A 13,610-nucleotide genomic window follows, 5' to 3' on the forward strand; every position below is an offset into this window, starting at 1 on the left:
ATGCAAACAATGAATGCCATTAAGCTTGTTGACCAAATGAAGAAAGCTGCGATCATGCTGGCGCAGCGGAAGGGACGATCGGCTTGTACGTGGATCTCAGTGGAAGCCTCGCCCGGATGAAGACTCTCGATGTCCAGCCACGGTCCTTGATGAGCAGTGAGGGATGGCGGACTGCACAAGAGAAACCCGAAGACGGAAGAGTAAGGATGGTCGTCTGCAGCTTGTATGATGAGCGATGATGAGAAGGTACACGAGGACCGGAGCAAGGAGTCGAAGAACTTGGCGGCGGTGGTCGGGACCGAGACGATGGCTCACAAGGCGTCAGCGGCGGCGGTGGTGGATGATCAACGAGGAAGTGAGGATCGGCCGGCCGATCGGCGATTGGCGGAGCCAAACTCGGGAAGAGATCCGGCGAGGAGAAGAAACCCGAGAATGATGAGGAACAAATCGGACTCTCAAAAGTCCAGTGAGTGGACTCCGACCCACCGGGATCACCCAAAGAACATCTCTGATACCATGTTAGATGTTGATAAGAATGGGCATACTTTCATTAAGGCAAGAGGCCAATAAATAGATACAATGTGTATAAATACAGAAGTAGTTAGTATGTATAAACAGTAAGATACAAAGTATAGTATAAGTATATAGTAGTCCTCTAACAAGTATAGTATAAGTATATACTAGTCCTCTAACAAACATAATTTTTATTGCAAATATGTGACTTGGTGACTCAACGATGTGTTTAGTTTGAGCTCGCAAATCACTTGGTTTCAACTTTCAACGTGAGATGATAGCATTTAAATTTTCTGTGAGTAGCGCTGAAACTTTTCCTCATTTCTTTAGTTGAATTGATTTCCTTCTTAATTTGCATATTTTCTGGATGATTAAATGTGCAGGAGTTTTTCTTCTCATGAGGAATTAGTATACCAATCAATTCTTTGCCGAAGCTTTTGGGTGAGAGCACTGTGTTTTCTTATGAAGTAATGTGACGAAAGTACCTTTGTACTCTTTAAATGATACTTGCTGATTTTGTATGACATGTATATCTTTTGGTGGCACAGCCGAATTGGAGGATGGAAGCTTGAATTACAATTAGAGGTTCTGAAGGAATGAGAAGTGGACGTGCATGACTTGGTATTTGTATATATCACTCATTGCATCTTTAGTTAATCTTTCCTGTATTAAATCTGTTTGGAAATTTTATTGATCTATTTCATGATCTGGTATTAAGCTCATAGCTTGTTATAGTTCAATCTTCAAAATTGTGATATGTGCATGTGTTTGCTGTATAAATATCTGACTTTATTATCAAGTAATTTCGAACTTGCGCCATTGTTTTCTTTTTACTGGTTTCTTTAATTTACACCATGAGTTTTGGAGATTGCTCGGATAGCATGTCAAACTCTTTAATAATTTATTTTCTTCTTTACTTATTTTTGTGAACAACGATGAGTGACAGTTTCTTATGAGTTAATTATATATAGGATGCTCTGTTTTTCTCTTTGAAATTTATAATGTTACAGAGCCTACAGTGTATTCTTTTTATTCATGTGAGCGCCAATCAAAATATCACCTGCCAATAATGAAATGTCTATTTGATATTGAACAACAGGATTAATTGGTGAATATGAAATTTCTCGCCTACATTTCGAGCAGACAGTATGCTCTCTGATGTGCCTTCCAGTTCCAGGTAGCAGAACGGGCATTATTTCTGTGGAACAATGATCATGTGCGAAATTTGATAGCCCAAAACCGGAAGGTCATTCTACCGATCATCTTCCCAGCTTTAGAGAAGAACACACAGGAGCACTGGAACCAGGCTGTGCACAAAGCCTAACTTTGAATGTGAGGAAGCTGTTTTTTGGATGCTGACCAAGAACTTTTCGAGGAATGCTTAACAAAATTCCAAGAAAACAAGGCCAAGGAAAGAGAGTTGCAAGATAAACGGGAATTAATTTGGCAACGCTTAGAAGAAATTGCAGCATCCAAAGCTGTCAGCAACGAAGCTGTACTTGTCTCTCGTGTCAGATCCTCCCTTACCATTCCCAGCACTAGTCCGCGATCTCCTGTCAGCACCTGAGAGGAAACAAAGATAACATGCAGAAAAGTGTACGTGCTACTGAATCCTGCAGGTTAGTTATTGCTCATTGTAAGGTTAGAAATGCCTCTTGTTTTTAGCAGACATATTCATGGTTTGAAGGATGTGGCATTTTCAGGCTTCTTCGGTTAGAAGTCATTTTTGGGCATTATCGTCTTCTTACTAAGCATGAAAGAATGTATGTTTGTGTATAATCAGTATTTGTTGGGGATAGAATTTATTGCTGATTTCTCTCATTGTGTTTTTATTTGTTCTACCATCTTTTTTCTGGTGCCTCATTGTTTTCTCTTTGTTGGTGGATGGAACTCTTTTTCTTAACATGCTTTTAATTTATTTAGTTTTACCGTATTAATTTCAGGTTGTTTTGACAGTGTATATGTATACAGATGTAAATATTTTATGATCTTTTGTTTTTAGAGCCTCTCTGTTCACATGAGAATCATTTGGAGCTTTGTATAGATTAATTTCTAAAATTGATATCCTTTTAAGTGTTTATCTATTTTAGATGATTTATGCTGCAGATTTTATTCCCATCTGTTTAGAGTTGTTGATTTTTTTTTTTTCCAAAGCCAAATGTTTTTATTTGTTTATTTATTAATTAAACAGGTGACGGGATATATTTCCTTATGTGTTGCATAGAATTTTTTTTCCCTCCAAGTTTTTGACAAATAGACGATAAACGCCCTCATTTAAAGGTAAGTCAGGGCGACTGCGACGTGTGAGAGCAGAGCTCAACGCCGACCCACATGCCCTCATCTTGCGCGGACATGGGATTCGATCTCGGGTCCTCCCCGAAACGAACGCCCTACGCAAAGGATTCAGTATCAATTGACCCAATGGCCGTTGGTCCAAGTTTCTCTTGTTACCCTTTGCTTAGGGAAAGGAAAATGAATGATTTCTGATTTCCTTCCAATTTATTAAAAAAAAAACTGGTGGGTACTTTATTTATGTGTAATTGGTATGTTTTTTTTTTTATCATGTCATTCATCCGTGTGTGTTAAAATTAACAAAGAAATTGTTACACCAAAAAGAGAAATATGGAGATGTATATATATATATATATATATATCATATTCAGACATGTAAAATCTCAAATAAATTGATAGGCATTCGGTCTTATGAGTTGGGAGTTCATTATTTATTTATTTATTTATTTATTTTAGTATTCATTTATTATTTCATGTTTTGTTCTCCAATTTTTTTTTTTAAGTGATTGTTGCTCATTTGGTTATTTAGTATGACATGAACGCCTAGGCCTGTGCTGGGCTGGAGTTTGGCCCAAGGGCCATGTCACTACAGGGCTATCACGAGCTATGTGGGCTCAGACCTCGTGGGCCGGGCTGGCCTGCCAGAATTTTGACTAGGTCTTTTCCGCTCAGGTATATATTGGTGCATATATCTTACTTAAATATCTTTTTTAATAAAAAATAAAATAATTTAAAAAGGATGAGTAAGCTTGAAAAATATAATTATATAAGGAAGCGTGTATGCCTAAAAATGATTTTATTAAATATTTTTTAAATAAGATATGCGAGAAAAGTTAATTTCTGATATATATATATATATATATATATATATTAAATCTGGAAATTATGTGCATTTAGGTATGAGACTATATTAATATATTTTTTAAAATTTATAAGATTTATTTATTTATTATTTATAATTTTTAAAAGAATTTTTGCGTTTTTAAATTATTTAATAAAAATTTAAAATGAAATGCATGCCCCAAGTGAGTTTCGTGCAATCTAGTGGAAAACTTCATTCCACTTTTGCTAGTGGATCTCTTGTAATTCTTCCATGTTTTCTGTTTTATGTTTCTAGTTTGATTGAATCTTTTTATCCCTCAAATAGATATGACTTTAGCTACTCCGCCTTCATGGGTGGTCACCTAGTGACTAACAATCTCTTCTTTTATACGAGGACCTAGAAACTCTTAAGTTGTGTTGTATTGCTGCAATACTATTCTCCAATTTTGTCTTTGTAGTCTTTGGAGATGTCGTCATCTAAGAAAGAAACATATGATCAATTTTCAAGATAATCAAGACTCATGAAAGTATTGTTCAAATCAAATATTCCATATGATAGCACAAGCTAGGAGATCCCCTATTCTTATAAATGAAGGTCTCCACGATGTCCACATATCGTCTAAAGAGTATGGAGGGTGACCTATCCTAAAAAATTGAACAAAGTAGATTGTACAAGGAACATTGTATAAGCAAGTTGTTTGTGGATTTGACTGTTAAGTGGCAAAGCAAATATGTCAATAACCTCCTCTTTAACAAATTTTCTAGAGTTAGAACCCAATTATCCCAAACTAACCAATTAAACATATTGATTTTCTATGGACACATACCTTTCCAAATTAATATATAGTTTTTGTCACTTGGCATCATCTAGTTTAATTGTATTCTCATATACTGTTATACTCTTTTCATGTTTTTTTAATTAAATTGTGTTTTATCTATTTTTTGTTTAAAGTTTATCTTATGCCTTGTTTTGGGCTAAGTAGCCAAGTTAGGTGGCCCATTTGCTATTTAAAAAAAAAAAAAATTTTAAAAAACGAGTGTTAGTATTGATATTAAAATCAAAATCCACATCTCATGCATCCAACACTAACGTCTAATACTTTTTTTGGGAAAGATTTATTTCTTTAAAATGACAAATAAAAAAAAAATGACCACATGCTACATAACATAAACAATTATGTGAATATTACAGCAGGCTTTGCCACTTCACTCACAGAAATTAATAGAAGGACCAACTTGAGGTATTGTTTTTAAAATAGACAAATGTTTTTTTATATTAATATGAAAGCAAGACTCAAACAAGATCTGAAAGCCCGAATGCTGCAGATGATATGACAGTATGAGAATAGTATAAGAATCCCGGGGTGAAGCGAGTATATAAACAGACGCAGTAAATAATCTCGTCGTGGGAGGGATTTGAACCCATGACCTCCCCCTTATACTTTGGTGTCATATCATTGACCTATCCAATGGTTGACAACTTGAGATATTATTGTTCAATAACAGGACTGCAATATATATCTATATATATATATATATTGGTTAAAGGATAAAAATCAACAATCATGCTTGCCTCGTGAGTTGGCAAACTCTAATTCTATCAATAAATAAATAAATAAACTCTTTCTCAACCGGAAATGACATAGTGCAAATATCAAACACCAAGAAATAACATCAAAGTTTAAACTGGTTTAAAATTCACTTTTACATGAAAAATAAAAAAAAAAATGGTCAAAAGATTTTTTTTTATTAAAAAAAAAGTTGTTATAGAATCTTTGAAGAAATGTTTATGTTTAAGTTTTGTTTTGTGCACTTTTATACTTTCTCCACCGAGGGTGAGTTTCTTCTTCCATTTTCCTCCCATGTGTATTTTATAAATTTCTTTTATATTTTCTTTGATATCTCAATATATGTGCTTTATTTTTTATTTTTTTTGATGTTCATGTAGATTTTATTTGGCTGAAACTCTACAAATTTATTCATTTTGACTATTCTGCCATGATATGAACAGAAGGATCAAAATGAACAAATTTGATACCAAAAGGAATATATATATATATATATATATAATGATGCTGATTCACATAGAAGTGTCATATGTTTGGTTGCCTCTACTATGATATCAGGAGAAATATCAAAATCAACAAATTCGATGCCAGATTAAATGAATATATATGAGTAAAACTAACAAAATTTCAAAGTTCAGGGGTGGCAAGTGACTTTAATCATTGAAAAAGAAAAGCTGAAGAAGTTGAAAGAGCTTGCATAACATGACTAAAGGTACCCTGTTGTATTAGTGCAGCAATGTCTAAAGCTAGTCTCACTAATCACAGTAGCATGTGCTGGATTACCTTTTAAATAACCAAGGAATACTTTGCCAACACTCAAGGTACTATGCTCTATATATGTTCTGCAAGATTTTACTAGTTTGCAACTTCAATGTTCTTTTAGATCATGTCTTCTAGGTTTAGAAAAGAATAAAGTGTCTTAACTATATTCCAAAGTAGCAGTAGCAGTAGTAAGAGGCAAAGTATCAGATGTTCTTCCTTTATAAATTGGGATGGATGTAATTCCTAATTTTTTTTTTTCATTGCCATTCATTCTTGTGATCTTGAGAAGATTTGTGGTAACAAAGAGAGAAAAAAAAATGGCTATGATTTTGGATGCTTTTGCAGAAAAGCTGGTGGATAGACTGGCTAATGTCATGGAAGAGAAGGCCATCATGGTGTGTGGAGTGAAGGCTGAGCTCCAAAGGCTCCAGAGAAGGATGGCGAGGATCGGAAACGTGCTCGAGGATGCCGAGAAGAGAAGGATTCAAGACAAGACTGTCAAAGGATGGGTCAATGAGCTGAAAGATGTGATGTATGATGCTGATGACATTATTGATCTTTGCATGATACAAGGAGCAGGACTTTTACAAGATGATCATTCTCCACCCAATTCAAGCTCTTGTCCTCGGGTACGTTGTGACTTTCACTTGTTCTCTTGTTTTCGTGGTGTGCGATTTCGCTGTGAGATTGCTAAAAAAATTAAGAATCTCAATGTTAAGTTACAAGAGATATCTGAGGACAAGGATAGGTTTAATTTCATAACTTCTTCTAACTCAAGTGATGCATATCCTATGAATGAAGCTTCTTATCGCCAGAGTTCCTCCTTACCTGAACCTGATATTGTGGGTTGGGATATCAAAGATGCCACTGAGAGTCTTGTTAAATTATTGGTCTCTCAACCTGAACAGAAATGCCACCTTTTTGCCATTGTTGGCATGGGGGGTATAGGCAAAACAACACTTGCACAACAGATATATAATCATTTAAAAATAAATGATGCTTTTCTATTACATTCTTGGATTTGGGTTTCAAAATCTTCTACATCATGGATTGACATACTAAAAGGAATCATAAGAGATATTGGGGGTACACCTGGGGAGTCCACAACAATTGCTCCGTTACAGAAAATGATTTGTGATTTATTGCATGAAAAGAGCTTATTTCTAGTTTTAGATGATGTTTGGAATGAGAATGTATGGATTGATTTAGTTAAAAATTCAATTGAAGGAACTACAAAAAAATGTAGGGTCTTGGTGACCACAAGAGATATAAGTATAGCTAAAAATGAGGGCAACATATATCCACCCCTGTCAACAAACTGTCTCACGGATGTTGGTTGGGAATTGCTATGCAAAAAGTTTTTCACAAACAATGATACACGAGATATCTGAGAGACTGAAGGATATTGGGATGAAAAATCGTTGAAAAAAATGTGATGGTCTTCCGGTAGCAATAAAAGCCATTGCTAGTGTTCTTGTAACAAAAGGCCAAAATAGAAGAGAATGGGAGAATGTGCTTAACATCGATGCTTGGACTATTAAAGGACTCCCTGAAGAGCTCCAAGGAGCATTATACTTGAGTTATGAAGCCTTACCTTCAGCTCTTAAAAATTGTTTCCTCTATTGTGCCCTTTATCCCCGTGGTCGTGAATTTATATCAAAAGATCTTGTTTGTCAATGGATTGCAGAAGGTTATGTTGAAGCAAAGGGAAATGCATCAATGGAGGATATTGCACAAAGCTATTACATGGAATTAATTTGTAGGAGTTTCTTACAACCTGACCCTAACGTGGTAGATATGTTGATTTGCACAATTCATGATTTGTTGCGAGCTCTAGCTGAGTTTTTTTGCAGGCGATGAAAGTTTTTCAGGAGATCCACTAGAAGTACAAAACACCAGATCAATGCAAAAACTACGCCGTCTGACGGTTACAAGTAATAGGGAATGTGTGAGCATTCCTCATTCTGATTGCCTTAGAAGCTTGAGGTTATGGACTCCTCCAAGTTTGAACACAAATGTGATTGAAAACCTAAAACATTTGCGTTTATTACATCTCAATGGAAACAAGATTGAGAACATCCCTGACAGTATTGGGGATTTAGTACACTTAAGGTTTTTGGATTTGGAGCATACTTGCATTCATATCCTACCAGATTCTCTGGGAAATCTCATTAATATGCAGTTCTTGTTGCTTAATGATTGTAAATCTTTGCTTATCCTTCCAAATAGCATAACAAAGCTATATAATTTGAGGTGGCTCCAGGTCGATGACACTCCTTTGAATTATGTGCCAAAGGGAATAAGCAAGTTGGAACACCTTCATCATGTGGAAGGATTGATCATCAGAGATAGTGGTGATGATGGAGAAGAGGGATGCAACTTAGAAGAGCTACAGATGCTTGAAAAACTTAGTTGCCTTTCTGTGAGAAACTTGGAGAAATCAAGCAGCAAAAGTTCTTCGGTACTGTCAAGCAAAATTCACCTCAGAGAACTACTACTTTGTTGCACACCTAATTACATTGATGAGCATATTCAACAGCAAGAGATGTACAAGATTGTGCATGTGTTTGATGAGCTGTGTCCGCCGCCATGCTTTGAAAAGCTAGTGATTGACAGCTTTTTTGGTGGTCGATATCCAAAGTGGATGTCATCCACTTGCATTACTACTGCTCTTCAAGAGTTAATTTATTTGAAATTAATTAATTGCTCAAATTGCCCTCATCTTCCCCAACTTGGCCAACTTCCACAGCTCAAGTATTTGAAGATAGAAGGAGCAACTGCAGTAGTATCAATTGACCCTGCATTTCTCGGTAATTATAATGGAGAACCTACAGAAATTGCCTTCCCTCAGCTTGAAACCCTATTATTCATTAACATGAGTAATTGGGAGGAATAATCATTGATCAATGGAGAAGAAGAAGACAACGAGCCTGAATCTAGCAAGCCATTAATGTTCTTCCCCCATCTCAAAAAGCATTTTCATTGGTACATGCCCTAAGCTGAAAGCTCTTCCAAGAGGCTTGAATCTGGCTAACATCCAAAAATTCCAAATTATAGAAGCTCACAGTCTTTCAAGGGATCTCTCATCTCCCTGCCTTTGAAAGAACTGGCAGTCGCTGATTGCCCAATGCTGGAGGGTGTAGAGAAGCTTGAGTCTCTGCAAAAGCTTGGAGGTGTTTGATTTTTGAAGAGGACAACACTAGTCTCCCTCAGTGGCTCGTCTCTTTCCTCCAACAACGTGAAGAAAAAGCACTCATGAGGATGATCTATTCAGTTGCATTTGGAGTGCAGTGCCCAAGCAGTACTAAAGGGATGTTTGAAAGGGCATCCCACACTGGTCGTTCATCCAGCAAGTACCACGCTTCATAGGCTACGCAAAAGAAGAAAAAGCATGTATTTTGAAGTACACCAAAGAACCATATTACTATGAAACCAACATCGATCACTGGTATGTTATTCATTTTATTTCTCATTATGTCTCTGCTAGCTAGTGCTTAAATAACTTATCAGAATTGTAATAATTTTATGCAGATGAGGATTAGGAGGATGAAATCCTTTATTTGAATTAGATCACCACCGAAAAATGACATGCGGACATCCATTACTGGTATGTCTTCAATTTGTTTTGAATTATGGACATCGCTAGCTAGTTCTATTAATTTATCTTTAGAATGAATTGTGAGATGTATGTGTTTGTTGTATTGATTTCCACAGGCAAATCAATATGTGACTTGATCATGACTCAATTGTATGATACTTTGATGGTTTCAACTTAATTGAAATAATGGGCAAGATTTATACGAAGAGGCCTGACATGTTTTGGGGGGTTTCTTTCCTTCTCCATGCTTTCTTTAATTTCCATGGGACTTGAGCTTGAATCCACATCTACTTGACTTGGGTGTACATATATTATACTACTCTGATGAAGCTTTTTGGAGGAGGAATGTTCTTGTTTCTTTGTAAGTAATTTCATAATTAATTCTTATTTTCATGTTACTAAAAGACAGATATGTTTATTGACTGTTAATAATATTAAAATTTCAATTTGATGTTGAACAGAGTATATGGGCGGATTTAATTATATGATGTGCAATTATGCATACATGCAAGGAATGGTCCGATTGATCGATTCCTCAGCTACAATTCAATCTGATGAAGAGGATTCTTAGGACAATTTTATGTCTGATTGGTGGCTTAATCATGCAGATAAGAAAGCTGGGATGAAATTAACTTCAACTTGTTGAATGAGATGTGGACAAGTATAATGACTGGTATATATATATATATATTATATAACTCGAAACATCTCTACTATAAGCTACTTGTTCATATCTTTAAAATTGTGATATGTATGTTTTTGCCGAGAACTCTAATGCTTTGTTGCAGGCCTAACTCTGGTGGACATATACAACATCATAAGAAGTATCATGACTCAAGTACACTTCCATTCGAATCACAGTGCCCATTGCACTCTATCAGTGTTTCTAAGCCTCCAGCAAGTACCTGTTTTGTAGCCTATGCAGAGGACGGGAGCATGCAATTTAAGTACACCAAGCAAAATTTTTCTATCAAACCAATCTTGACGAAAATATAGCAATTGGTATGATCCATGAAACCTCTTTTGTTCAATTTATCTCTTTCATCTCTATATATTGCAGAGAGCTAGGATGAAGTTTGGCTGATCAACTTGCTGAATGAGATGTGGACATGTATAATGACTGGTATGTATATATATATATATATATTATGCTCATTACATCACTACCATAAGATTATTATTCATATCTTTAGAATTGTAATGCATATGTTTTTTGCTGAGAACTCTAGTGCTTTATTGCAGGCTTAACTCTGGTGGACATATACAACAATATAAGAAGTCTCGTGAGGATGAATTCCACTTATAAGCACTGAATCATTGTTTGCAAGGGTGTCCATACTGATTGCTCCTCCAGCAAGTGCCCCATTTTGTAGCCTATGCAGAGGACGGAAGCATGTGTTTTAAGTACACTAAGAAACCATTTTCTTGTCAAACCATCATTGTTGAAGATATACCAACTAGTAAGTTTAATGAAATCTTTTTATCCATTTAATTTTTTTTTTCCTCTTTTGTCTCTGTATATTGAAAGTGGCTAACAGTTTATCAAAAGTATGATACATATTCCTTATGGATGCATTGCTGCAGCATATTTATGTATTATCTCTTTTGAATTATTTATGTATATATATTTGATAGTTAGGAATGAGGCTCATACCTTGTGTAGTTCTATTTTGTTTACCCTGTATTGGTTTTCACTGGTAGAATGGTGGATAAACATATTTTGATGGCAAATATGAGACTTTATTATGACTTAACTGCAGGGCTGCGGTTTGACAGTACAAATTACTTGAGCTGATGGTTTATGTGGAGAAATTCATGTCCATTCAGAGTACAAAATTAATCCTTGGTCTTGGTAACAGCTTAATTTACACCATGAATTTAGGACATTGATAGTCTAACATGCCAATTCTTTAATAATTGGTTTCCTTCTTTTTGATTATTCTCAACAATATATTAAGAATACTTTCTTCTGATCTAGTTATATACATGCAGATATTTAAGTGTTGCATGTCCAATAGAACTTCAGAAAATACTGTGAAGCTCTCTGGTGGGGAAGTATTGGTTGTTTCTTCGTAAGTGATGTGAGAGAGCCCAATAATTAATTCTAATTTTTTTGTTCATACGTTCAGAAAACATATAAATCGGTTGTAAATAATATTAAAACTTAAATCTGATATTGAATAGAGTACTGATGGATATATATTCTGTTTGGAATGGCTCAGCCGATCCCTTGGCTACAATTCAATATGATAAAGAGGATACGTGAGGATAATTTTATGTCTACCTGGTGCCTAAATTGTTATGAGATGCAAGCCTGCATAATGACTGGCTGATATATATATATATATATATATGAGTCATTGCAACTCTAACTTTATTATAAATAAATTAAGCTCGATACTATAAACTTGTTACTTGCATCTTTATAATTGTGATATATATGTATTTATTTACTTGGTTTCACAGGAGGAATGGCTGAGAAGCAAGTTCTTTATGCAAATATGCGACTTGATGACTCAACTGCGAGATTAGTTTGAGCTTACAAATCATTTCGTTTCTACTTTCAACTTGAGAAGATGGTTTTTGTGGAGGATTTCGTGACTTGGTTTTTTAATTTTCTTTGTGAGTAGAAGTGAAATTTTACTTATTTCTTGAGTTGAATTGATATCCTTCTTTGCTTATTTTTCTGAACAATTAATGTGCAGGAGTTTCTCTTTTCTGAAGGAATTAGTGCGCCAATCAAGTCTTTGATGAAGCTTTTGGGTGCCACTGCTGTGCTTTTTCATGAAGTAATGTGACGATGTAATGTTTGTACTCTTTATACGATAATTTCTGATTTTGTATGATATGTATGTCTTTTGGTGGCACAGTTGCATACGGGGACTGAAGCTTGAAGTACAATATGAGAGCACCAAAGGAATGAGATGAGAAGATGCATGACTTAGTATATATATATGACTCATTGCACCTTAGTCTTTCATGTTTTAAATCTGGCTGTTTAGCATTTATATTGATCAGTTTCATGATTTGGACTTAAGCTCGCCACTTGTTATACTTCTATCTTCAAAATTATGATATGTGTATGTGTTTGCCGTATAAATATCTGACTTTATTATTAAGTCATATCCAACTTAGGGAATGGTTTTCTTTTAACTGATTTCTTTAATTTACACCTTGGGCTTTGGTGATTGATAGAATAGCATGTCAAATTCTTTAATAATTGATTTCTTTCTTTACTTATTTTTCATGAACAATAATGAGTGACCGTTTCTTACGAGCTGATTGTATATGATGCTCTGTTTCTTTCTTTGAAAATTATAATGTTACAGAACCTATAGTGTATTTATTTTCTTCATGTGTGCACCGAGCTGTCAATAATGAAACGTTTATTTGATATTGAACAACAGGATTAATTGGTGGATATGCAGTTCCTTGGCTACATTTCAAGCCGATGAAAATGAATCCTATGCTTAAGCACATATCATGGTCAAGACCAAGACACAGCCCTGATTTTAGCTGACAACAGAACTGATGAAATGAGGATTGAACTGCAGTGTTGATGTTCAGTTTGGGGTGGACTTTGTATCAGTTCTGAAACTATTCTTTTTCATTTTGAAATGTGGCCAAGTCATGGATCGAAAACCTTGAGCTCTGGTTGGGGAAAAAAAGAAGAAAAAGAAAAATACTAACTCTCAAGTTGTAGTGGTGAGCTATCGATGAAACTCTTGCTTTGTTATGTTTGCTATTTATCCAGTAAATGATGATGATGATGATGATGTCTGTCTTTATTTGTCTCTAAACTCTAGTGATAAATGGCTTTTCTTGCTATTATGAATTCTGAAATTCAAGTTTAAATTTAATTTACTTCTATGAGTTTTCTTGTTAATTTAGTGAACTTCTACCACTTACACATGGTGGTGCAGTCATTGCTAAGCTACAGTGAAGAAATCATAATTTAATTCTTCAAAAATATTGATTTTATTTAAGCCTAAACAACCATTAACTTCTTGGTTTTTTTAATACCAAGAATTTTTTTTTTTTTCTTGAAAAAAAAA

The 13,610-nt window shown here is 35.0% G+C and overlaps 2 long non-coding RNA genes across 3 annotated transcripts; both read left to right on the forward strand.

Annotated features, from left to right (window-relative positions):
• Nucleotides 1-496: 496 nt before the first annotated feature.
• Nucleotides 497-2,158, forward strand: LOC120256181. 2 transcript variants are annotated; one of them, XR_005535219.1, is made up of 4 exons: nt 497-808; nt 897-954; nt 1,062-1,134; nt 1,613-2,158. It is a non-coding gene; the product is annotated as an uncharacterized LOC120256181 (long non-coding RNA). The 2 variants fall into 2 exon arrangements; XR_005535218.1 differs by lacking the exon at nt 1,613-2,158 and having other exon boundaries at nt 1,062-1,389.
• Nucleotides 2,159-9,356: 7,198 nt separating this feature from the next.
• LOC120256179 lies at nt 9,357-13,320 on the forward strand. Its single transcript, XR_005535217.1, has 13 exons — nt 9,357-9,405; nt 9,489-9,564; nt 9,672-9,916; nt 10,017-10,228; nt 10,344-10,557; nt 10,616-10,678; nt 10,798-11,015; nt 11,316-11,383; nt 11,548-11,627; nt 12,022-12,177; nt 12,261-12,344; nt 12,426-12,499; nt 12,963-13,320. It is a non-coding gene; the product is annotated as an uncharacterized LOC120256179 (long non-coding RNA).
• Nucleotides 13,321-13,610: the final 290 nt, after the last annotated feature.

This window comes from Dioscorea cayenensis, unplaced genomic scaffold (genome assembly GCF_009730915.1).
Source record: "Dioscorea cayenensis subsp. rotundata cultivar TDr96_F1 unplaced genomic scaffold, TDr96_F1_v2_PseudoChromosome.rev07_lg8_w22 25.fasta BLBR01001326.1, whole genome shotgun sequence".
Classification (NCBI taxonomy): Eukaryota; Viridiplantae; Streptophyta; class Magnoliopsida; order Dioscoreales; family Dioscoreaceae; genus Dioscorea; species Dioscorea cayenensis.